This window comes from Triticum aestivum, chromosome 2A, assembly GCF_018294505.1.
Source record: "Triticum aestivum cultivar Chinese Spring chromosome 2A, IWGSC CS RefSeq v2.1, whole genome shotgun sequence".
Taxonomy (NCBI): domain Eukaryota; kingdom Viridiplantae; phylum Streptophyta; class Magnoliopsida; order Poales; family Poaceae; genus Triticum; species Triticum aestivum.
The window spans coordinates 672,413,259-672,437,249 of NC_057797.1; positions in this window are offsets into that span (position 1 = coordinate 672,413,259).

Genomic DNA, 23,991 nt, shown 5'->3' on the forward strand with positions numbered 1-23,991 from the left:
CCGCCTCATGAAGAAGACCACTCACTTCGAGTGGAATGACCAGGCCGACCAAGCCTTTCATGAGCTGAAGAAGATGCTGGCCATGCCGCCTGTCCTAGTGGTGCCGACTGGGAAAGAGCCCATGCTCCTCTACATTGCCGCAACCAGCCAGGTGGTCAGCACCGTCATCGTAGTCCAATGCCCAGAAGAGGGCCGAGCCCAGCCGGTCCAGAGGCCAGTGTACTATTTGAGCAAGGTACTGTCCGCCTCGAAGCAAAACTACCCACACTACCAGAAGATGTGTTACGGCGTATACTTCACCGCCAAGAAGCTGAAGCCCTACTTTCAAGAGCATCCCGTCACGATCGTATGCACCGCCCTGCTGGCCGGGATCATAGGCAGCCGGGATGCATCCGGCCGGGTGGCGAAATGGGCCATCGAGCTGGCCCCTTACACGATCTTCTACCAGCCCCGCACCACCATCAAGTCCCAAGCACTAGCCGACTTCCTTGTCGACTGGGCCGAGACCCAGTACCTGCCACCGGCTCCCGACTCCACCCATTGGCGCATGCACTTCGACGTGTCCAAGATGCGCACCGGCTTGGGAGCCGGCGTCGTCCTTACCTCTCCCAATGGCGACAAGCTCAGATACACGCTGCAGATTCACTTTGCCGCTTCCAACAATGTAGCCAAGTATGAGGCGCTCATACACGGGCTCCGGCTTGCCAAAGAACTCGGCATTCGTCGGATCCTATGTTATGGCGACTCGGACTTGGTGGTCCAGCAATCATTCGGCGACTGGGACGCCAAGGACGCAAATATGGCAAGCTACCGCTTCCTTGTTCAGCAAATCAGTGGATACTTTGAAGGATGCGAGTTCCTCCACGTACCACGAGCCGACAACGAGCCGGCCGATGCCCTGACTCGAATAGGCTCCACTTGGCAAGCAATACCAACCGGTGTCGCTCTACAACGCCTCCTCAAGCCGTCCATCAAGCCGTCTCTAGAGTCCGATTCTATCTTCGTGCCGCCTGACCCCGACACGGCCGGGTCCGGCTCGAAGAACCAAGCAGGCGACCCGGGGACTTCAGTAGTCGGCCCGGGGACTTCGGTAGCCAGCTCGGGGACTTCCGCAGTTACGCCCGATCTGGGGACTGCCACACCCGGCTCAGGGACTGCGGTAGTCGGCCCGGGGACTACACCAACACAACAGCCAGCGGCCGACTCCAGCATTTCACCACCCAGCCCGCCCACCCTGGTGGCAGTAGCCACATTGGCAATAGGAGAAGTCGCGGCTCCATCATGGGCTCAGTCCATCCTCAACTTCCTAATAAACCAAGATCTGCCGGCTGACGAAACAGAGGCAAGACAAGTCCAACGCCAAGCCGGAGCATACACAATCATCAACAGAGAGCTCGTCAAGCGCAGTGTCACTGGAGTCCTCCAACGATGCGTCGAGCAAGAGAAGGGCATTGCAATCCTCAGAGACATCCACCAAGGAGAATGCGGCCACCATGCGGCCTCAAGATCACTCGTCGCCAAAGCTTTCCGCCATGGTTTCTTTTGGCTGACTGCTTTGGATGACGCCAAAGAATTGGTTAAAGATTGCAAAGGGTGCCAACTCTTCAGCTCCAAGCAACACATGCCGGCTTCGGCACTCATGACCATTCCCCTCACCTGGCCCTTCGCCGTTTGGGGACTGGACATGGTGGGCCCATTCAAGACAGCGCATGGCGGCATGACACATTTGCTCGTCGCCGTGGACAAATTCACCAAGTGGATTGAGGCAAAGCCGATCAAGAAGCTGAATGGGCCGACTGCCGTGACATTCATCGCAGATATAACAACTCAGTACGGCGTGCCACACAGCATCATCACCGACAATGGCATGAATTTTGCCAAGGGAGCCTTGGCACGTTTCTGCGCAACGCAAGATATCCGGCTGGACTTAGCGTCCGTTGCCCACCCGCAGTCAAACGGCCAGGCCGAGCGAGCCAACAGCCTCCTCCTTTCCAGCATCAAGCCCCAACTGGTCGTCCCACTGGAGCGTTTAGCCGGCTGTTGGCTCGATGAGCTGCCGGCTGTCCTCTGGAGTCTGCGCACTACTCCAAACAAGTCAACCGGCTTCACTCCTTTCTTCCTCGTGTACGGTGCCGAGGCGATCATCCCAACCGACATCGAGTTTGACTCGCCCCGGGTAACCATGTACACGGAGGCGGAGGCCAAGGAAACACGAGAAGACGGCGTCGACCTGCTGGAAGAAGGCTGGCTGTTAGCACTCAGCCGGTCTGCCATCTACCAGCAGGGTTTGCGCCGCTACCACAGTCGGAAGGTCAGGCCAAGATCCTTCCAAGAGGGCGACCTTGTGCTCTGGCTGATCCAGCGAACAGCCAGCCAGCACAAGCTCTCGGCCCCTTGGGAGGGCCCCTTCGTCATCAGCAGAGCTTTAGGCAACGACTCCTACTACCTAATCGACGCACAGAAGCCCAAGGCACGCAAGAGAGACGACTCCGGCAAGGAATCGGAACGACCATGGAATGCCAACCTCCTCCGAAGATTTTACAGTTGAAATACAGTATGTATCACACTAACTTTTGTACTAAGTACGGGACAATAGGCCCCCCGAGGAGAGCTCGAGGACTGCCATCTTTTATCTATGAATGAAGAGTATCATGCTTATGACCTTGTCATTTCATTTACTTGTTCCGTCCGGCACCAGGTTCGACTAGTCGGCCCGGAGACTGGCCGACTGGAGTTATATTAGAAGTCCTACCCGCGGTCAGACGAGTAGTGTGCTGACACCCAAGCTTAACTCTTGCCAAAAGTAGCAGTTCGAAGAACCGGCTGTCGGACTGACAAGAGTTAAAAGCAGGAAAGGATGCCCACACGAAAAATGGCTAGGGACTAACGGACTAATATAACGAAAGCCGGTTTGCCTCCTACCATCGACCGACTACCAGAGTAGCCGGCCGGCCGGTTTCCATTCACTTCACTTCAATCCAAGAAAGCTCGAGTACTTGCCTCCCCATAGAGGGAAGGCGGCAAAGGAAAAAGCCTAAGGATAAAAAGCATACGTGAATGGAAACCAAACATGCACACAATAATATTTACATAAAAGACCTCCAAGAGGCCAGCATTCAACATAGTTTGGATACACCCCCAGTGGGTGGAACTGCGAAAGCTTAATAAAATTGTTCAGAAGGCAACAAATAGGAAAAAACAAGGACGGCTGATTAAGCCGGCGGAGTGACTGACGAGCCAGGCAGGTCGGTGGAGACACCAGTGCCGGCTAGAGGAGTGGCCGGCTGGCGAACCTCGGCATGATCACCGCCTCCCGCAGAAGGCGCGCTTGCGCGCGCCTCGTTGCTGGAGGCATGGTCAGCCTGAGGCCGGCCGGTTGTTCCACCGGCCGGCTCGACGTCTTCACCTTCCTCTTCTTCGTCGTCTTCGCCTTCGTCGCTGGAGGCAATCTCCTCTGCCGAGTCCTCGCCGACCGCCGGGTTCAGCCTGAACCACTCCTCCGGCTGGGCAACGCCGTCATCATTGATTTCAGGTGCAAAAACGCTGATGTCGGGGCACTCGGCGATCGTCGAAGCACGCTGAGCGATAGCCGGCCGCACCTCCTCTAGCTCTGCGTCGGCCTCCAGCCGCCAGGTGCGCAACTGGTCCAGGTTCAGCCCTGGGTACCAAGCTCGGACGAACTCCAATGCCCGCCCGGCTTCAAAGCGGCCGACTGCAACCTCCAGCCAGTCGGCAGTCCGGCTCGGGGTGCGGGGAATCGTCTCGCCGGGCCAGAGGGCGGCCAACACCTGCGCTCCGGCATGTTGAAGGCGGCGGAGCATACGATGAGCTGGCTGCAGCCGTGCTTGGACCGCCAAGAGCTGCTCCTCAAGCATCCGATTCGCGTCCTGCGCGATGTCGGCCCCTGCCTGACGGCGCGCTTCACGATGGGCCTCGATGGTTTGGGCGGCGAAGACGGAGTAGCTGGGAAAGTAGTCTGCATAGAGAACAAAAAGCAGCACAAGTCAGAACAAAAATCAGGCGGCCAGGGGCAGGCAAGGAGCGAGGAAGGCGGCTTATCGTCGATCAAGTCGTCGATACGGCCGAAGCCTTCATCCAGTGCTTGCCGGGTCTCAGCCCAGCCCGCCGCCTTAGTCTCGAACTCGGCCTTCAGGGCGGCTTTGCTATCCTGCGCTTTCTTCAGGGCCGCCTTGTGGCTCTCCTCCTGGTCAGCCAGCTTCTTGGCCAGGCGGTCACGCTCCAGGACCAAGGCGGCATGCTCGTTTTCCTTGGTGTGAAGGGCGGCCTGCGCCTCGCTGAGCTGCCCCTCAACTCAGCATTGGCCCCTGCAAGCACGAAAGACAAAAGAAAAAACCAATGAGGAAAAAGTCGTCAGGGAAGATCCGACCTGACTGCTCAGCAGTCGGCCCGAATCTCGGGGACTACACCCAGTGGGTGCGCTAACGCGCCCCCACAGGAGATAAACAAGATCAAGTACTCACTTCGGCTGTTGACCAGGTCTTCGGTTTTCCGACCCAACTCCTGAGCCTGGGAGTTGAAGGCGGCAGCATGGGAGTTATGATACTCCTAGAAGATCAAACAGGAGGCGAGAATAAGATAATCGTCAAGGAAGATCCGACCCGACTGCTCAGCAGTCGGCCCGAATTTCGGGGACTACACCCAGTGGGTGCGCTGACGCACCCCCACGGAAGAAATCAAGAGAACAAAGCAACTAAGGATAGAAGACTCACCCGGATGGCGGCCCGCGTCGAAAGGAACTCCTGGGTGTACTGCTGCAGCAAGGCGGCCTGAGCTTGAAGCCGGCTCCGGACCTCTTGGGCCGCCACGTTCAGCTCGCCCGTCCCCCCGCTGGGAGTCCACTCGGACGTGGCAGTGCTGGCCGCCTCCAGGGCCTCCGCCATCCGGCCGGCGCCCGCAACTCGGCGCGGCTCCGGCGCAGTGGTGCCTCCCCCTGCGCGCCGGCGCGTTACCGGCTGCACCTCGAGGCCGGCTCCGACCTCCGGCTCGCCCCCGGCCGGCTCCTCTGGCGCCACTGCCGATTGGCCGCCTTGGCCCGCTCCGGTTGGCGCTGCCGGCGGCGCCCTCTCCACGAAGACCACGGAGTCCTCCCTCCTCTCCATCAGTGGTGGGTCTTGGCCGACTTCCTCTGCCAGGGGCAATGGGATGTTGGGGGCCATGGCATGGAGGGGAATGGCGAGCAACGGAGGCTGGTTATGCGAAACCTCCGCCTCCATCTCCGCGGCCGCCGCCTCTGCCTGGGCCTTGGCTGCCACGTCGGCCTGCTCCTTCGCCACCTGGGCGGCCGCTTGCTCCGCCGCCTCCTGCTCCTCCCGCGCCTCACGGGCATTCCGCTCCGTGGCCTCCCTGAGGTCGGTGCGGGGGTCCACGCGGCGGGAGCCTGAAGACCCTCCAGTCGGCCCGACTACGGAGCCGCCCGGACCCCGCTCAAGGGAAAGCGGTGCCCTGTCCGGCGAGCAAGGAAAGGTTAGGAAGAGTGTTCAATCGAAGAGAACAATGAAAAGTATGCGTCCAAGCATTCGATAACTTACGCTGAGATCGCCTGCGGCTGCTTCACCACCTTGCGGAAGCGGGCCGCCTTCGTGGCTGCCTCATCTCGCTTGGTCGCTGCGGTGGAATCCTTGGACTTCTTCGACCGGCTGCCAAAGAGGATCGATGCGGCCTGGCGCTTCTGGGCGCCGCCACTGACAGCCGGCGCGGCGGATGAACCCGCGCCTTGATGATCAGGCACCGGCTGGCGGCGCGGGGCGACTTCAAGCTCGGCATCATCCGGCCAGTCCTCAAGGCCAGCAGTGAGCCCCGTGCCTCCGGGCTCGTCGTTGTCCCCCACGATGGCGTCTTCCATGGAGGCTGCTCCCAAGTCCGGGTCGTCGGCGTCATCCACCATGCGGTCGGGGACGTACTGGCGCTCTATCCCTGCGGCCCCGGTATTCGGCGGAAGGAGAGGGTTCTGCTAAGGGATAACCGACTAATCAGAAGCCGGCTGTCATGAGGCCGGCTACCAACAAAAAAAAGAGGAAAAACTTACCACGCGCGGAGGGTTGGCGCGAGAATACGGTGCCTTGCCGTATCGCCAGTCCTCGGCGAGCTTGCAGTTGGAGATGTAATTCACCATGTACGACACCTCCGAATGAGGCATATCCCTGGTGCTTAACCGGCTTGGGTCGAAGCGGCCGCTCATTTGACACATCATGTGGGGCCGGCTTTGGAGAGGAAGTACCCGGCGCTCCACGAAGGCGGCCACCAAGTCGGCTCCGGTCAGGCCTTCCGACTGGATCATCACCCGAAGCCGGGAGACGGCTGCGTTCCCGGCCTGAGACAATGACCTGGATCATCACCCGAAGCCGGGAGAGGGTTGCCTCCCAGCCGGCGGGCCGGCTACATAAGCCGGCAGGTTGACGTGGTCACCTTGCTGGGCGACGTTCTTCACATAGAAGTACGACTTCTGCCAGATCTTCACCGACTGGATCAGCGGGATGGGCGGGAACGGGTTGTTCTAGCCCGACCGCCTCATGGCGATGTAGGCCCCGCAGGGGGTGGGCACGCCCGCGACGACGGTGCCGAGTTTGCTCTGGAAGAATTCCCCCCAGAGCTCAAGCGTGGGGAGCACCCCCAAGAAACCTTCGCAGAGAGAGACGAAGGCCGACAGCAGCATCACCGCGTTGGGCATGAGGTGATGCGGCTGAAGGTTGTAGAATTCGAGGAAGGAACGGAAGAACCCGCTCGCCAGAAGGCCGAAGCCGCGCAGGCAGTGGGAGTGGAAGATAACCCGCTCGCCCTCCTCCGGTGCCGGTGAAATCTCCCTCTCCGGTGCCAGGCGGACCCACACGAAGTTGGCGTCGGGCAGGCGCCGCGTCCGGCGGAGGAACTCAACGTGGTCCTCATGGACGTTGGAGCCATCCCACGAACTTGACAGCGCCATGGGAACAAGACGATGTGGCGGCGCAGCGGCGCTGTGATGGGAGGCTGCGGCGGCAGCAAGAAGAAGAAGGAAGACGAGGAGGGGCGGAGTGAGGGAGAGCGTGCGAACCTCTGTCTCTCCCCCTCCTCCCCCTACTTATAGGCTCGCATGGTGGAGCCGAGGAGGCATGGCGTGGGGGAACGTGGGGATCGACTGTGCCCACTCCCCCACGTCCCACAATTATTGCGCCCTAATGGCATAATAAAATAGCCACGGGAAGGCGAGTGGTCCACATGGGTCGCAAAAGATCAGCGCTCGGGCCGAGGCCTAGGAGTGGCGGGCCCGCGCCTGCGGCGGCGTCTCATCACGTGCGTGAATTGGCAGGGTTTCACTGCCACGTGGCACGCGGGAAGGCCCGCGGTCAGCTCGCGGGTCGACCGCGTTCCCACCTGCAAGACACGGAGCTCTCCGAAATCGGCATACACCAGCAAAGCTGGCTCCTCAGGGTAGGAAGCTGACCAAGCTTCTCGTCCCTCTGTCCGCCTCGAAGCTCGATCAGCTTCGGGGACTAATGTCGGAGTAAATAGCCATGGGTAGCCTAGCCGGCTTCCCTTGGCCCTTCTGAAAAAATTACGAGCCCGTCCGGCTCTCAAGAATCCAAGACGTGGGGCCGCCTTCCCCTTGCTGGCTGTCACCCAGGCCGGCTATCGGAAGGCGGCCCGACTTTAGCCCTCACGAAGAAAGCCACGGGAGGGCCGGCTTCGAGAAGCCGGCCGCGAGAAGGCCGACTCCAAGAGGCCGGCTCCCACTAAGTGGTCGAGACCGTACCCTCAAAGTTTGCATGCACCTAATGGCGAAGTGATGGGGCGTGGCTACAGTGAAGCCTGCCACCCCCGAATCCCGGAGCACGACCGGCACAACGCGCCGTACGGGTGGCCATGACCCGTCCGACGCAGCACTGTTGCCATGTTGACCCTGATGTCATCCACGATGGACTACCAGTACGGCCCACGGGCGGTGGGCCCCTTCGGGCAGAGAGACACCCGAACGCGGCCACGCCTCCCCTAGTCGGCCCAAGACAGAGCCGGCTCCCCGCAGCCGGCTTGCCGCCTCCCTCGAAGGAGACGCCCCATTAAGGAGACAAGACGCGGTGAGGCTACAGCAATCACCTGCCGGACGACGGCACTGTAGCCATGCCTACCTCGACGAAGCCCACGTCACCAAGATTGAGCAACAGTACCCAGCCGCCGACAAGGTCCTGGACAGTGGGGCCTGCCTGTCGACCAAGGGGCTGGTAGCCGGCGGGACCCACCAGTCAGCAGGCCCCAGCAGCCGGCGCAGAAGCCGGCGAGCGTAGTCATAGACGGCTGGGCCCCACGCCCAGCCGGATTACCATTGTACCCCCGGGGGGTAGGCCTATATAAACCCCCCAGGGCACCCATGCAAAGGGTTGATCCCAGCTAGTCCTAGACACCACACAAGGAGAAGAAGCAAGCAAGTCGTGCCCTTCTTCCTCCTCTCGCAAAACAGCTCTAGGAGCATCGTGTAGCTACTTGTTCATCTAGTGATCATGCGGAGACCCCGCAGAGCAGCAGTAGGGGTGTTATCTCCACGGAGAACCCCGAAGCTGGGTAAGATTCACCGGCGTGCATGTCTTCGCCTCATCCCGTTTCCAGGCACCGGTGATGTTTTACTGGCTCCAACAATGATAAGCCACCCGTTGGCATATGTCGCACCTACCACCCGACAACAATGTAACTGGGTGGCTATAAAGGTGCACTACAGGTATCTAGGAAAGTATCTGCTGGGTTGGCACGAATCGAGACTGGGATTTATCACTTCGTATGGCAGAGAGGTATCTCTGGGCCCACTCGGTAATGCATCATCATAACAAGCTCAATGTGACTAAGGAGTTAGCCACGGGATCATGCGTTATGGAACGAGTAAATAGACTTGCCGGCAACGAGATTGAATGAGGTATAGAGATACCAACGATCGAATCTCGGGAAAGTAACATGCCGATAGACAATGGGAGTTGTATACTGATGTCTACTACACAGCCTTCTTCTTGTAGACGTTGTTGGCCCTCCAAGTGCAGAGGTTTATAGGACAGTAGCAAATTTCCCTCAAGTGGATGACCTAAGGTTTATCAATCCATGGGAGGCGTAGGATGAAGATGGTCTCTCTCAAGCAACCCTGTAGCCAAATAACAAAGAGTCTCTTGTGTCCCCAACACACCCAATACAATGGTAAATTGTATAGGTGCACTAGTTTGGCGAAGAGATGGTGATACAAGTGCAATATGGATAGTACATAACGGTTTTTGTAATCTGAAAAAAATAAAAACAGCAAGGTAGCAAGTGGTAAAAGTGAGCACAAACGGTGTTGCAATGCTAGGAAACAAGGCCTAGGGTTCATACTTTCACTAGTGCAAGTTCTCTTAATGATAATAACATAATTGGATCATATAACTATCCCTCAACATGGAACAAAGAGTCACTCCAAAGTCACTAATAGCGGAGAACAAACAAAGAGATTATTGTAGGGTAAGAAACCACCTCAAAGTTATTCTTTCTGATCGATCTATCATAGAGTTCGTACTAGAATAACACCTTAAGACAGAAATCAACCAAAACCCTAATGTCACCTAGATACTCAAATGTCACCTCAAGTATCCGTGGGTATAATTATACGATATGCATCACACAATCTCAGATTCATCTATTCAACCAACACAAAGAACTTCAAAGAGTGCCCCAAAGTTTCTATCGGAGAGTCAAGACGAAAATGTGTGCCAACCCCTATGCATAAGTTCAAGAGGTCACGGAACTCGCAAGTTGATCACCAAAACATACATCAAGTGGATCGCGTGATATCCCATTGTCACCACAGATAAGCACATGCAAGACATACATCAAGTGTTCTCAAATCTTTAAAGACTCAATCCAATAAGATAACTTCAAAGGGATAACTCAATTCATCACAAGAGAGTAGAGGGGGAGAAACATCATAAGATCCAAATATAATAGCAAAGCTCGCGATACATCAAGATCATGCTGACTCAAGAACACGAGAGAGAGAGAGAGAGAGAGAGAGAGAGATCAAACACATAGCTACTGGTACATACCCTCAGCCCCCGAGGGTGAACTACTCCCTCCTCATCATGGAGAGGGCCGGGATGATGAAGATGGCCACCGGAGAGGGATTCCCCCCACCGGCAGGGTGCCAAAATGGGTCTAGATTGGCTTTCGGTGGCTACGGAGGCTTCTGGCGGCGGAACTCCTGATCTAGGTTATTTTCTGGCGGTTTCTGTATTTATAGTAATTTTTGGCGTCGGTATCACATCAAGAAGGTTCCCGAGTCATCCACGAGGCAGGCCCACGCACCTGGGGGGGTGGGCGCGCCCCCCTCCCTTGTGTACGGCCTGGGACTCCTCTGGCCCAACTCTTTTACTCCGGGGTCTTCTTTTGGTCCATAAAAAATTGTCAAAATTGGCACATCAATTGGACTCCGTCTGGTATTCCTTTTTCGTAAAACTCAAACAAGGAAAAACAGAAACTGGCACTGGGCTCTAGGTCAATAGGTTAGTCCCAAAAATCATATAAAATAGCATATAAATGCATATAAAACATCCAAGGTTGATAATATAATAGCATGGAACAATAAAAAATTATAGATATGTTGGAGACATATCAAGCATCCCCAAGCTTAATTCCTGCTCGTCCTCGAGTAGGTAAATGATAAAAACAGAATTTTTGATGTGGAATGCTACCTAACATATTTATCTATGTAATCCTCTCTATTGTGGCAAGAATATTCAGATCCATAAGATTCAAGACAAAAGTTTAATATTGACATAAAAATAGTAATACTCCAAGTATGCTAATCAAGCAATTATGTCTTATCAAAATAACATGGCCAAAGAAAACTTATCCCTACAAAATCATATAGTTTGGCCATGCTTCATTTTTGCACACAAAATGCTCTCATCATGCACAACCCCGATGACAAGCCAAGCAATTGTTTCATACTTAGGCTTTTCAAACTCTTTCAACTTTTACGAAATATATGAGCGCAAGCAATGGACATAGCCTATGGGTGGAATAGAATATGATGATTGAGGTTGTGTGAGAAGACAATAAGGGAGAAAGTCTCACATTGACACGGCTAATCAATGAGCTATGGAGATGCCGACCAATTGATGTAAATGCAAGGAGTAGGGATTGCCATGCAATGGATGCACTAGAGCTATAAATATATGAAAGCTCATCAAAGAAACTAAGTGGGTGTGCATCCAACTTGCTTGCTCACGAAGACCTAGGGCATTTGAGGAAGCCCATCATTGGAATATACAAGCCAAGTTCTATAATGAAAACTTCCCACTAGTATATGAAAGTGACAAAATAAGAGACTCTCTATCATGAAGATCATGGTGCTACTTTGAAGCACAAGTGTGGAAAAAGGATAGTAACATTGTCCCTTCTCTCTTTTTTTGTTTGGGCCTTCTTTTCATTTTTATGGCCTCTCTTTTTTTCGTCCTGAGTCTCATCCCGACTTGTGGGGGAATCATAGTCTCCATCATCCTTTCCTCACATGGGACAATGCTTTAATGATGATCATCACACTTTTATTTACTTACAACTCAAGAATTACAACTCGATACTTAGAACAAAATATGACTCTATGTGAATGCCTCCGATGGTGTACCGGGATTGCGATGAATCAAGAGTAACATGTATGAAAAATTAAGCATGGTGGCTTCACCACAAATACGATGTCAACTACATGATCATGCAAAGCAATATGACAATGATGATGCGTGTCATAATAAATGGAACGGTGGAAAGTTTCCTGGCAATATATCTCGGAATGGCTATGGAAATGCCATAATAGGTAGGTATGGTGGCTGTTTTGAGGAATATATAAGGAGGTTTATGTGTGACAGAGCATATAAAATCACGGGGGTTGGATGCACCGGAGAAGTTTGCACCAACTCTCAAGGCTAGAGAGGGCAATGCACTGTACCGAAGAGGCTAGCAATGATCGAAGGGTGAGAGTGTGTAATATCCATTGACTCACATTAGTCATAAAGAACTCATATACTTATTGCAAAAGTTTATTAGCCCTCGAAGCAAAGTACTACTACGCATGCCCCTAGGGGGATAGATTGGTAGGAAAAGAGAATCGCTCGTCCCCGACCGCCACTCAAAAGGAAAGCAATCAAAGAACACCCCATGCTTCAAATTTGTCACATAATGTTTACCATACATGCATGCTACGGGACTTGCCAACCTCAACACAAGTATTTCTCAATTTCACAATTACTCAACTAGCACAGCTCTAATATTACCACCTTTATATCTCAAAACAATTATCAAGTATCGAACTTCTCATAGTATTCAATTAACTTTATATGAAAGTTTTTATTATATCCCTCTTGGATGCCCATCATATTAGGACTAAATTCATAACCAAAGAAAATTACCATGCTGTTTAGGACTCTAAAAATAATATAATTGGAGCATGAGATTTCATCTATTTCTTCAAAATAAAACTACCATCGTGCTCTAATAAGATATAAGTGAAGCACTAGAGCAAATGACAAACTACTCCAAAAGATATAAGTCAAGATCAATGAGTAGTCGAATAATTATGCAACTATGTGAAGACTCTCTAACATTTAAGAATTTCATATCTTGGTATTTTATTCAAACAGAAAGCAAAGCAAAAGAAAATAAAATGACGCTCCAAGAAAAACACATATCATGTGGTGAATAAAAATATAGCTCCAAGTAAAGTTACCGATGAACGAAGACGAAAGAGGGATGCCTTCCGAGGCATCCCCAAGCTTAGGCTCTTGGTTGTCCTTGAATATTACCTTGGGGTGCCTTGGGCATCCCCAAGATTAGGCTCTTGCCACTCCTTATTCCATAGTCCATCGAATCTTTACCCAAAACTTGAAAACTTCACAACACAAAACTTAACAGAAAACTCATAAGCTGTGTTAGTATAAGAAAATAAATCACCACTTATGTACTGTTGTGAACTCATTATAAATTCATATTGGTGTTAAACCTACTGTATTACAACTTCTCTATGGTTCATACCCTCTGATACTAGGCATAGATTCATCAAAATAAGCAAACAACACATGAAAAACAGAATCTGTCAAAAACAGAACAGTCTGTAGTAATATGTAGGTTTCGAATACTTCTGTAACTCCAAAAATTCTAAAATAATTTTTTGGACGTGAGGAATTTATCTATTAATCATCTGAAAAAAGAATTAACCTAATCGCACTCTCCAGTAAAGAATGGCAGCAAATCTCGTGAGCGCTAAAGTTTCTGTTTTTTACAGCAAGATTGCAAAGACTTTCCCCAAGTCTTCCCAAAGTTTCTACTTGGCACAAACACTAATTAAAACATAAAACCACATCTAAACAAAGGATAGATGAATTATTTATTACTAAACAGGAGCAAAAAGCAAAGAACAAAAACAAAATTGGGTTGCCTCCCAACAAGCGCTATCATTTAACGCCCCTAGCTAGGCATGATGATTTCAATGATGCTCACATAAAAGATTAAAAATTGAAACATAAAGAGAGCATCATAAAGAATATGACTAGAACATTTAAGTCTAATCCACTTCCTATGCATAGGGATTTTGTGAGCAAACAACTTGTGGGAATAAGAATCAACTTGCATAGGAAGGTAAAACAAGGATAACTTCAAGATTTTCAACACATAGAGAGGAAACTTGATCTTATTGCAATTCCTACAAGCACATATTCCTCCCTCATAATAATTTTCAGTAATGAATTCAACAATATAACTATCACAAAACATATTCTTAACACGATCCACATGTATGCAAAGTTGACACTCTTCCAAAATAGTGGGATTAACATTAACTAAAGTCATGACCTCTCCAAACCCACTTTCATAATTATCACAATAAGATTCAACACCCTCCAAAATAGTGGGATCATTACTTCCTAAAGTTGACACTCTTCCAAACCCACTTTCATCAATTTAATCATCATAAATAGGAGGCATGCTATCATCATAATAAATTTTCTCATCAAAACTTAGGGGACTAAAAATATCATCTTCATCAAACATAGCATCCCCAAGCTTGTGGCTTTGCATATCATTAGTATCATGGGTATTCAAAGAATTCATACTAACAACATTGCAATCATGCTCATCATCGAAAGACATTCTTAATACATTCTTCTTCTAACACTTTGGCACAATTATCGGAATCCTTATTTTCATGAAAGACAGTAAAAAGATGAAGCATATGAGGTATCCTAAATTCCATTTTTTGTAGTTTTCTTTTATAGACTAAACTAGTGATAAAAAAAGAAACTAAAAGATTTGATTGCAAGATCTAAAGATATACCTTCAAGCGCTAACCTCCCCGGCAACGGCGCCAGAAAACAGCTTGATGTCTACTATACAACCTTCTTCTTGTAGACGTTGTTGGGTCTCCAAGTGTAGAGGTTTGTAGGACAGTAGCAAATTTCCATCAAGTGGATGACCTAAGGTTTATCAATCCGTGGGAGGCGTAGGATTAAGATGGTCTCTCTCAAGCAACCCTACAACCAAATAACAATCTTGTGTCCCCAACACACCCAATACAATGGTAAAATGTATAGGTGCACTAGTTCGGCGAAGAGATGGTGATACAAGTGCAATATGGATAGTACATAATGGTTTTTGTAATATGAAAATATAAAAACAGCAAGGTAGCAAGTGGTAAAAGTGAGCACAAACGGTATTGCAATGCTAGGAAACAAGGCCTAGGGTTTATACTTTCACTAGTGCAAGTTCTCTTAACAATAATAACATAATTGGATCATATAACTATCCCTCAACTTGCAACAAAGAGTCACTCCAAAGTCACTAATAGCGAAGAACAAATGAAGAGATTATTGTAGGGTACGAAACCACCTCAAAGTTATTCTTTCTGATCGATCTATCATAGAGTTCGTACTAGAATAACACCTTAAGACACCAATCAACCAAAACCCTAATGTCACCTAGATACTCCAATGTCAACTCAAGTATCCGTGGGTATGATTATACGATATGCATCACACAATCTTAGATTCATCTATTCAACCAACACAAAGAACTTCAAAGAGTGCCCCAAAGTCTCTACCAGAGAGTCAAGACGAAAACGTGTGCCGACCCCTATGCATAAGTTCACGAGGTCACGGAACTCGCAAGTTGATCACCAAAACATACATCAAGTGGATCACGTGATATCCCATTGTCACCATAGATAAGCACATGCAAGACATACATCAAGTGTTCTCAAATCCTTAAAGACTCAATCCGATAAGATTAATTGAAAGGGAAAACTCAATTCATCACAAGACAATAGAGGGGGAGAAACATCATAAGATCCAAATATAATAGCAAAGCTCGCGATACATCAAGATCGTGCCGACTCAAGAACATGAGAGAGAGAGATCAAACACATAGCTACAGGTACATACCCTCCGCCCCCGAGGGTGAACTACTCCCTCCTCATCATGGAGAGGGTCGGGATGATGAAGATGGCCACCGGAGAGGGATTCCCCCCTCCGGCAGGGTGCCGGAACGGGTCTAGATTGGTTTTTGGTGGCTACAGAGGCTTCTTCCGGCGGAACTCCTGATCTAGGTTATTTTCTGGAGGTTTATGTATTTATAGAAATTTTTGGCGTCGGTCTCACGTCAAGAAGGTTCCCGAGTCGTCGACGAGGCAGGCCCACGCGCCTGGGGGGCGCCCCCCACCCTCATGGACGGCCCAGAACTCCTGTGGCCCAACTCTTTTACTCCGGGGTCTTATTTTGGTCCATAAAAATTGTTAAAAATTGGCACGTCAATTGGACTCTGTTTGGTATTCCTTTTCTGTAAAACTCAAAAACAAGGAAAAAAACTGGCACTGGCACTGGGCTCTAGGTTAATAGGTTAGTCCCAAAAATCATATAAAATAGCATATAAATGCATATAAAACATCCAAGGCTTATTATATAATAGCATGGAACAATCAAAAATTATAGATACTTTGGAGATGTATCATATACGGGATTGATTGAATCCCCGACATCGTGGTTCATCCGATGAGATCATCGTGGAACATGTGGGAGCCAACATGGGTATCCAGATCCTGCTGTTGGTTATTGGTCGGAGAGATGTTTGGGTCATGTCTGCATGGTTCCCGAACCCGTAGGGTCTACACACTTAAGGTTCGGTGACGCTAGAGTTGTTATGGGAAATAGTATGTGGTTGCCGAAGGTTGCTCAGAGTCCTGGATGAGATCCCGGATGTCACGAGGAGTTCCGGAATGGTCCATAGGTGAAGATTTATATATGGGAAGTCCAGTTTCAGTCGCCGGAAATGGTTTCGGGTGTTATCGGTATTGTACCGGGACCATTGGGTGGGGCCACCTGCCCTGGTGGGTTGATAACCCACAAGTATAGGGGATCAATTGTAGCCTCTTTTGATAAGTAAGTGTGTCGAACCCAACGAGGAGCTAAAGGTAGAACAAATATTCCCTCAAGTTCTATCGACCACCGATACAACTCTACGCATGCTTAACGTTTGCTTTACCTAGAACAAGTATGAAACTATAAGTACTTTGTAGGTGTAATGAGATAGGTTTGCAAGAATATAAAGAGCATGTAAATAAAAACTAGGGGCTGTTTTAGGTAAAGAAGCAAGGAATTTACTATAGCGAGTGTGGAAAAGTGGTGGTAGGAGTTGCGAAATTGTCCCTAAGCAATTGACTACTTTAGTAGACCGATAGCAAGTTTTATGTGGGAGAGGCCACTGCTAGCATGCCATCCCTGACTTGGAATTCTATTCACTTATGATTGGAACTATTAGCAAGAATCCGCAACTACTAACATTCATTAAGGTAAAACCCAACCATAGCATTAAGATATATTGGTCACCCTTCAATCCCGTATGCATCAATTTCTATGCTAGGTTGAAGCTTCTGTCACTCTTGCCCTCCAATACATAGTCCTATCAACATACAACTAACCCTATGGTGTGATCCACGCGTGCGCTCATATGATGGGCACCAAAGGACAGCAACATAACCACAAGCAAATTAAACCAATCATAGCAATTCACTAATTACCGATAGGACAACGAAAATCTACTCAGACATCATAGGATGGCAACACATCATTGGATAATAATATGAAGCATAAAGCACCATGTTTAAGTAGAGGGTACAGTGGGTTGCGGGAGAGTGGATCGCTGTAGATAGATCGGGGAAGGTGATGAAGATGTTGGTGAAGATGACGGTGGTGTTGGTGTAGATTGCAGTGACGATGATGGCCCCGACAGTGTTCTGGCGCCACGGGGAGAGAGGGGGAGAGGGCCCCCTTCTTCTTCTTCTTCCTTGACCTTCTCCCTAGGTGGGAGAAGGGTTTCCCCTCTGGTTCTTGGCTTCCATGGCATGGGAGGGGCGAGAGCCCCTCCGAGATTGGATATGTCTCTCTGTCTCTCTCTATTTCTGCGTTCCAGATTCTGGCCTTCCATCGTTTCTTATATTCCCGGAGATCCGTAATTCCGATTGGGCTGAAATTTTAACACGATTTGTATCCGGATATTGGCTTTCTTGCGGCGGAAGAAGGGCACAAACCGCCTTACAGGGTGGCCACAAGAGCCCAGGGCGCACCCCCTGCCTCGTGGCCCCCTCGGGCATCTTCCCGCGTTGATTCTTCTTCCCAAAATCACATATATTCCAAAAAAATCTTTGTAAGTTTTTATCCCGTTTGGACTCCGCTTGATATGGATTTTCTACGAAACAAAAAACATGCGACAAACAGGAACTAGCACTGGGCACTGGATCAATATGTTAGCCCAAAAATAGTATAAAAAGTTGCCAAAAGTGTATAGAAGTAGTAGAATATTGGCATGGAACAATCAAAAATTATAGATACGACGGAGACATATCATGGGCCTAGTGGGCTGAACAAGGGAGGGAAACAGCCCCTAGTGGGCTAGTGCCCCCCCAAGGGGCCCAAGGCGCCTAGGGCTGGAAACCCTAGGGGTGGGGTGCCTCCCACATGCTTGGGGGGCAAGTTACCCCCCCCCCCTGGCCGCCACCCCCTTGTAGATGGGATCGGGGGGGCGGCTCCCTCTCCCCTTCCCCTATAAATAGTGGGGGGTGGGAGGGCTGCCACACCCTTCCCCTGGCGCAGCCCTTCCCCTCTCCTACACCTCCTCCTCCTCCGTAGCGCTTGGCGAAGCCCTGCTGGAGAACCACGAGCTCCATCACCACCACGTCGTCGTGTTGCCGGAGTTCTCCCTCAACTTCTCCTCCCCCTTGCTGGATCAAGAAGGAGGAGATGTCCCCGGGTTGTACGTGTGTTGAACGCAGAGGCACCGTTGTTCGGCGCTTAGATTGGAATCGACCGCGATCTGAATCGCTGCGTGTACGACTCCACCAACCACGTTCTTGCAACGCTTCCGCTTAGCGATCTTCAAGGGTATGAAGATGCACTCCCTCTCTCTCGTTGCTAGCATCTCCTAGATTTATCTTAGTGACATGTAGGAATTTTTTTGAATTATTGCTACGATCCCCAACACGCTATTGCTCCCCGACAACAGCGCCAGAAAAAGGTCTTGATAACCCACAAGTATAGGGGATCATTTCTATCCTTCTTTGATAAATAAGATTGTCGAGCCCAATGAGGAGCGAAAGGTAGAACAAATATTCCCTCAAGTTCTATCGACCACCGATACAACTCTACGCGCACTTGACGTTTGCTTTACCTAAAACAAGTGTGACACTATTTTGCAAGGATAAAACTACGAGTACTTTGCGGGAATGAAACTATGGATAAATTGCAAGGTAATAAAAGTGGATAGCTTTTGTCAACAAGAAAGTCATTTGTCCCTAGGCAATCGATAACAAGTACCGGTAATCATTCTTGCAATTTTATATGAGGGAGAGGCATGAGCTAACGTACTTTCTCTACTTGGATCATATGCACTTATTATTGGACCCCTAGCAAGTATCCGCAACTACTAAAGATCATTAAGGTCGTGAAACCCAACCGTAGCATTAAGTATCAAGTCCTCTTTATCCCATACGCAACAACCCACCTACTCGGGTTTGAGCTTCTGTCACTCTCGCAACCCACTATAAGCAAATTATGAACGTATTGCAACACTCAGCGGGGGGCCCCTCATGTTTGTGCGAGACAGAGGGCACCGTAGGACAGCATCATAAATAAAATATACAATCATACCAACCAAGATCACGATTAACCCACAAGACAAAACGGATCTACTCAAACATCATAGGATAGCGAAATATCATTGGGAAATAATAAATGGAGTTGAGCACCATGTTTAAGTAGAGATTACAGCGGGGAGAAGGGGTGTTACACCACTGCATAGAGGGGGAGAAATTTGGTGTTGACGGTAGCAAGATTGTTGATGTAGATCGCCGTCATGATCCTTGCCCCGGCGGCACTCCGGCGCCACCAGGAGAGAGGGCGAGAGAGCCCCCCTCCTTCTTCCTTGGCCTCTCCCCTAGATGGGAGGAGAGTTCCCCCTCTGGTCCATGGCCTCCACGGCGGCGGAGGGGCGGGAGCCCCTCATAGATTGGATCTCCCTCTGTGTTCTCTTCTGTTTCGCGTTCCCAAGATCTGGCCGAAAACCATTCCTTATATTCCCAGAGATCCATAAGTCCGATTGCGCTGAGATTTTAACACAATTTTTTCCTAATATAAGCTTACTTGCGCCTGAAGTAGAGCTCCAACTGACGTACAAGGTGAGCACAACCCACAACCATGCGCCTGGCACCTAGGGCGCGCCCTCGTGTCTTGTGGGCTATGTGGGCCTCCGTTTGTGTTGATTCCAACTCCCAAAAATCACATATATTCCAAAACAATTCTACATAAAATTTTATTGTATTTGGACTTCGTTTAATATTCCAACTCCTAAAAATCACATATATTGGATTTTCTGTGATACAAAAAACATGCAAAAACAGGAACTGGCACTGGGCACTGGATCAACAGGTTAGTCCAATAAATCATATAAAAAGTTGCCAAAAGTATGTAAAACTTGTAGAATATTGGCATGAAACAATCAAAACTTATAGATACGATGGAGACGTATCAGTTTATTTCATCTGTTTGTCTTCAAAGACCTCGTGTTTTGAAGACTTTCATAAAAATTGCCTATTCACCCCCCTCTAGTCGATAACTAGCACTTTCAATTGGTATCAGAGCAAGGTGCTCCCTTGTTCTGTGTGATTCGGTTTAACCACTTGGAGTTTTAGCTATGTCGATTGCAGGGATAATCAAGGTCTCCGCTGTGTGCCCAGTCTTCGATGACACTGATTACCCCTACTTGAAGAATAAGATGTGCATGCATCTTGTAGCCATTGATGTCGATCTCTGGTATGTCGTCAAGACAGGTGTTCCCAAGATCGGTGAAGGTGTCACCACTGCTGATGTCAAGAGGTTCGCTCAAGTGGACTCGACCACCAAGAACATCATCTATGATCATCTGACCAAAGGACAATATGGCCGTGCGAGTGCGCTAGAAACTGTGAAGCTAGTCTGGGACTAGCTGTCCAAGGTCAACGAAGGCATCTCGACTTAGAGAGGACTCAAGGATTAATGTTCTTCGCAACCTCTTCAACCGCTTCAAGAGAAACGACAATGAGAATGTCCAACTCACATTTGATTGCCTCACGGATATCACAAATGAGCTACGCGCTCTTGGCGCCACTGAGATCACCAAGCACGAAATCATGAAGAAGCTTCTGAGATCACTTGACTGCTCATTTGACACCCTAGCCCTGATGATACAAGAACGTCCTGACTTCAAAGATCTAGGTCCGTCTGACATACTTGAGATGCTCAACACACATGAGTTCCAGCTATCTGAGAAGAGAGACATCTATGGCCCCAACTATAGTCGAACCCGTGCTTTGAAGGAAAAGGCCGTTTCCTCATCTGAAGAAGAATCTGACTGCAGTTTTGAGGATCCCGAAGACATTGGAAAGGAGCTATCTATGCCCATGAAGAAGTTCTAGAAGTTCTCCAAAAAGAATCGCTTCGGAAAGTCTTCGATATCCACCTCAAGAAATGATGAGTCTTCCTCTCGTGACCACAAGAAGAGAACATGCCACAAATTCAAGAAACGAGGCCACTACATCTGAGTGTCCTCAATGGGACAAGGAATCTAAGAAGAAGAATAAGAAGAGCAAGGAATATGATTCTGATGACAAGAATAAGAAGAAATCCTCAAAGTCTTCTTCAAAGTCTTCATCAAAGTCTTCATCTCACACGAAGAGCTCATCCATCAAGGCTCGTGCGTTCATTGGCAAGGAGATGGATTCAGAGGAGGAGTCTACTTCTGAGGAGGCGGAGGTGGAGTCTAAGGAGGAGTATGATTCAGGCGTGGCAAGCCTGGCTCTAGCTTCGACATTCTTCGCCAAGTCCATCTTCAACACTGAAGACAATGGTCACGTCACTGACGCTGAAGCCGATGATGAGGACGAATCTGCTCTGACCTACTGCTTCATGGCACGAGGTGCTAAGATAAACTCACGTGATTCTTACTTTCAAACATCCAGTGAAGATGACTCTAAATGTGAATCCAAACCTAGCTACAAGACTGAGATTTGCACAAAGTAAAGGTTAGAGATAACCACAAGTGGAGTCAGGGGTGACAAGGATGTCTTACCGAAGTTCCGTCCCTTTGAGAGGAAGTACGTCTCTGTTGGAGCGCTGTGGAGGCATAATGCTCCCCAAGAAGCCACTAGGGCCACTGTATTCTCCTCATGCTCTCACACAATGCGAGATGTTGTGATTCCACTAGTGGTGCCCTTGAAGGCGGTGGTCAGACCTTTACAAACAAGGTTGGGGCTCTCTCCACAACCAAATTGGAGGCTCCCAACACCACCATGAAGCTTCACCACAATGGATTGTGGCTCTGAGGTGACCTCAACCATCTAGGGTGCTCAAACACCCAGGAGTAACACGATCCGCAAGGGATTAGTGGGGGGAACCAAATTTCTCTTGGTGGAAGTGTAGACCGAGGCCTTCTCAAGCAATCCCTAAAGAATCAACAAGTTTGATTGGCTAGGGAGAGAGATCGGGCAAGAATGAGCTTCTGAGCAACAATGGATCTTGGGGGAGGAACAGACAAGTCAACTTGGGGAAGATGACTCCCTTATATAGTGGGGGCTAAAATCCAACCATTATGCACCACAACCCGTGCACAAGCGGTAGTACCGCTCGGGGGAGCAGTCCTTCCATTGGCATAGAAGTTCTAGCCGCTGCGTACAAATGAGAAAGTTAGGGAGGCGGTAGTTCCACCGGAGCGGTACTACCACTCCCACTAGCAGTACTTCCGCAAGGTGATGAGCAGCAGCCGGAATCCACGGTAGTAGAGGTAGGCAGGGCGGTAGTACCGCCCAAGGCGGTACTTCCGTTGGGAACTGCCGTTGTACTTCCGTCCGTGGGACAGACCAGTCCAGAATGCAATAAATAAGCGGTACTCCATGCTGCAGAAGCCAGCGGTAATTCCGCCGGAGCGGTACTACCACGGGGAGGAGCGGTAGTTCCGCTTGGCAGGAGAATGCCTAGTAAACCCACGGTAGTAGGGTGGCAGTTAGGCCCGCAGTATTGCTAGACCGGTACTACCGCCCAGAACTGCCGCTCTACTACTGCCCATTTATATAACACTCAAAACAGGCGGAAGTAGGAGTCGCACAGCATAGTGGCAGTACCGCTAGAGTGGTACTACCGCGGGGCAGAGCGGTACTACCTCTTAGGTAGTTCTGAAAGGGTCCAAGCAAAATAGGAGGGACAAGCTCAAGAGTTGGGAAAGAAAGGGGGTGCAAGGTGACAATGTACATGTTGATTCCACCCAAACCTTTACGAAGCGGACGCCCTCTTAATAGTACAGAGTTCCTACGACTCAAGTCCACCGAAAACGAAACGCGAGAAAAATGCCGCCTTCATAAACACTCCAAGGGGTTCGAATCGTCTTTATCCCATATGATGGATTATCATAAATGCTCAATTCACATGATTATAGTCCACACAAGTATTGTCATCAATCACCAAAACCACTAAGGGGAAAATATGCCCTAACACTAAAGACTTTAGGAGGTAGGTTCCTAGCAATGAATCCTTTTTATCATAACTTTTCTTCTTAGGAGGTAGGTTATCAAGATCAACTTTAGGTTCTATTTCTACACCATTGTCTAGTTGAGCATCAACATAATCATCATTAGCATCATCATTATCATTATCACTAGTCAAATGTTCATTACCAGACTATGTCTCAACATCAGAAACATCATTAGGATTCTCAGAAGGTTTTTCAATAGCAAGTTCACTAGAGGCATGCAAAGTCCTATCATTTTTCTTTTTATTTTTGTTCTTAGATGAACTAGGTCTATCAATATTAATTCTATGTGAATCTTTCTCAATTCTATTAGGATGACCTTCAGGATACAGTGGATCCTGAGTCATTTTACCACCTCTAGTCACTACACTAACAACACGATCATTCATCTTATTATTCATTTCATTAAGAAAATCATTTTGTGACTTGAGACATGTTCCAACTGAGTGTGAACCATGGATGCATGTTTACATAAGACTTTAATATCATTAGAAATTATAAGCATCACAACAAAGTTAATAAATTCATCTAGGCACTGACTAGGAGATTTATTATAAGGGATATCACCTTCATCAAATTTATAAAGAGAATTTACCTCCACTACCTGTGTTGGGATATCAAGTCCATGTATTTCTTTAATAGGTGGTAAATTCTTAACACCTTCGAATTTAATACCCTTTTCTTTCATGGATTTCTTTGCCTCTTTCATATCTTCTGGGCTGAGAAATAGAATACCCCTCTTCTTTGGAGTTGGTTTAGGCGGTGGTTTAGGAAGTGTCCAATCATCGACATTCAATATATTTTTTAATTGTCCCTGTGCCTGTTCAACAGTTTGTTCCCTGAAAACACAACCAACACAATTATCTAGGTAGTCCCTAGAAGCACCGGTTAGTGCATTATAAA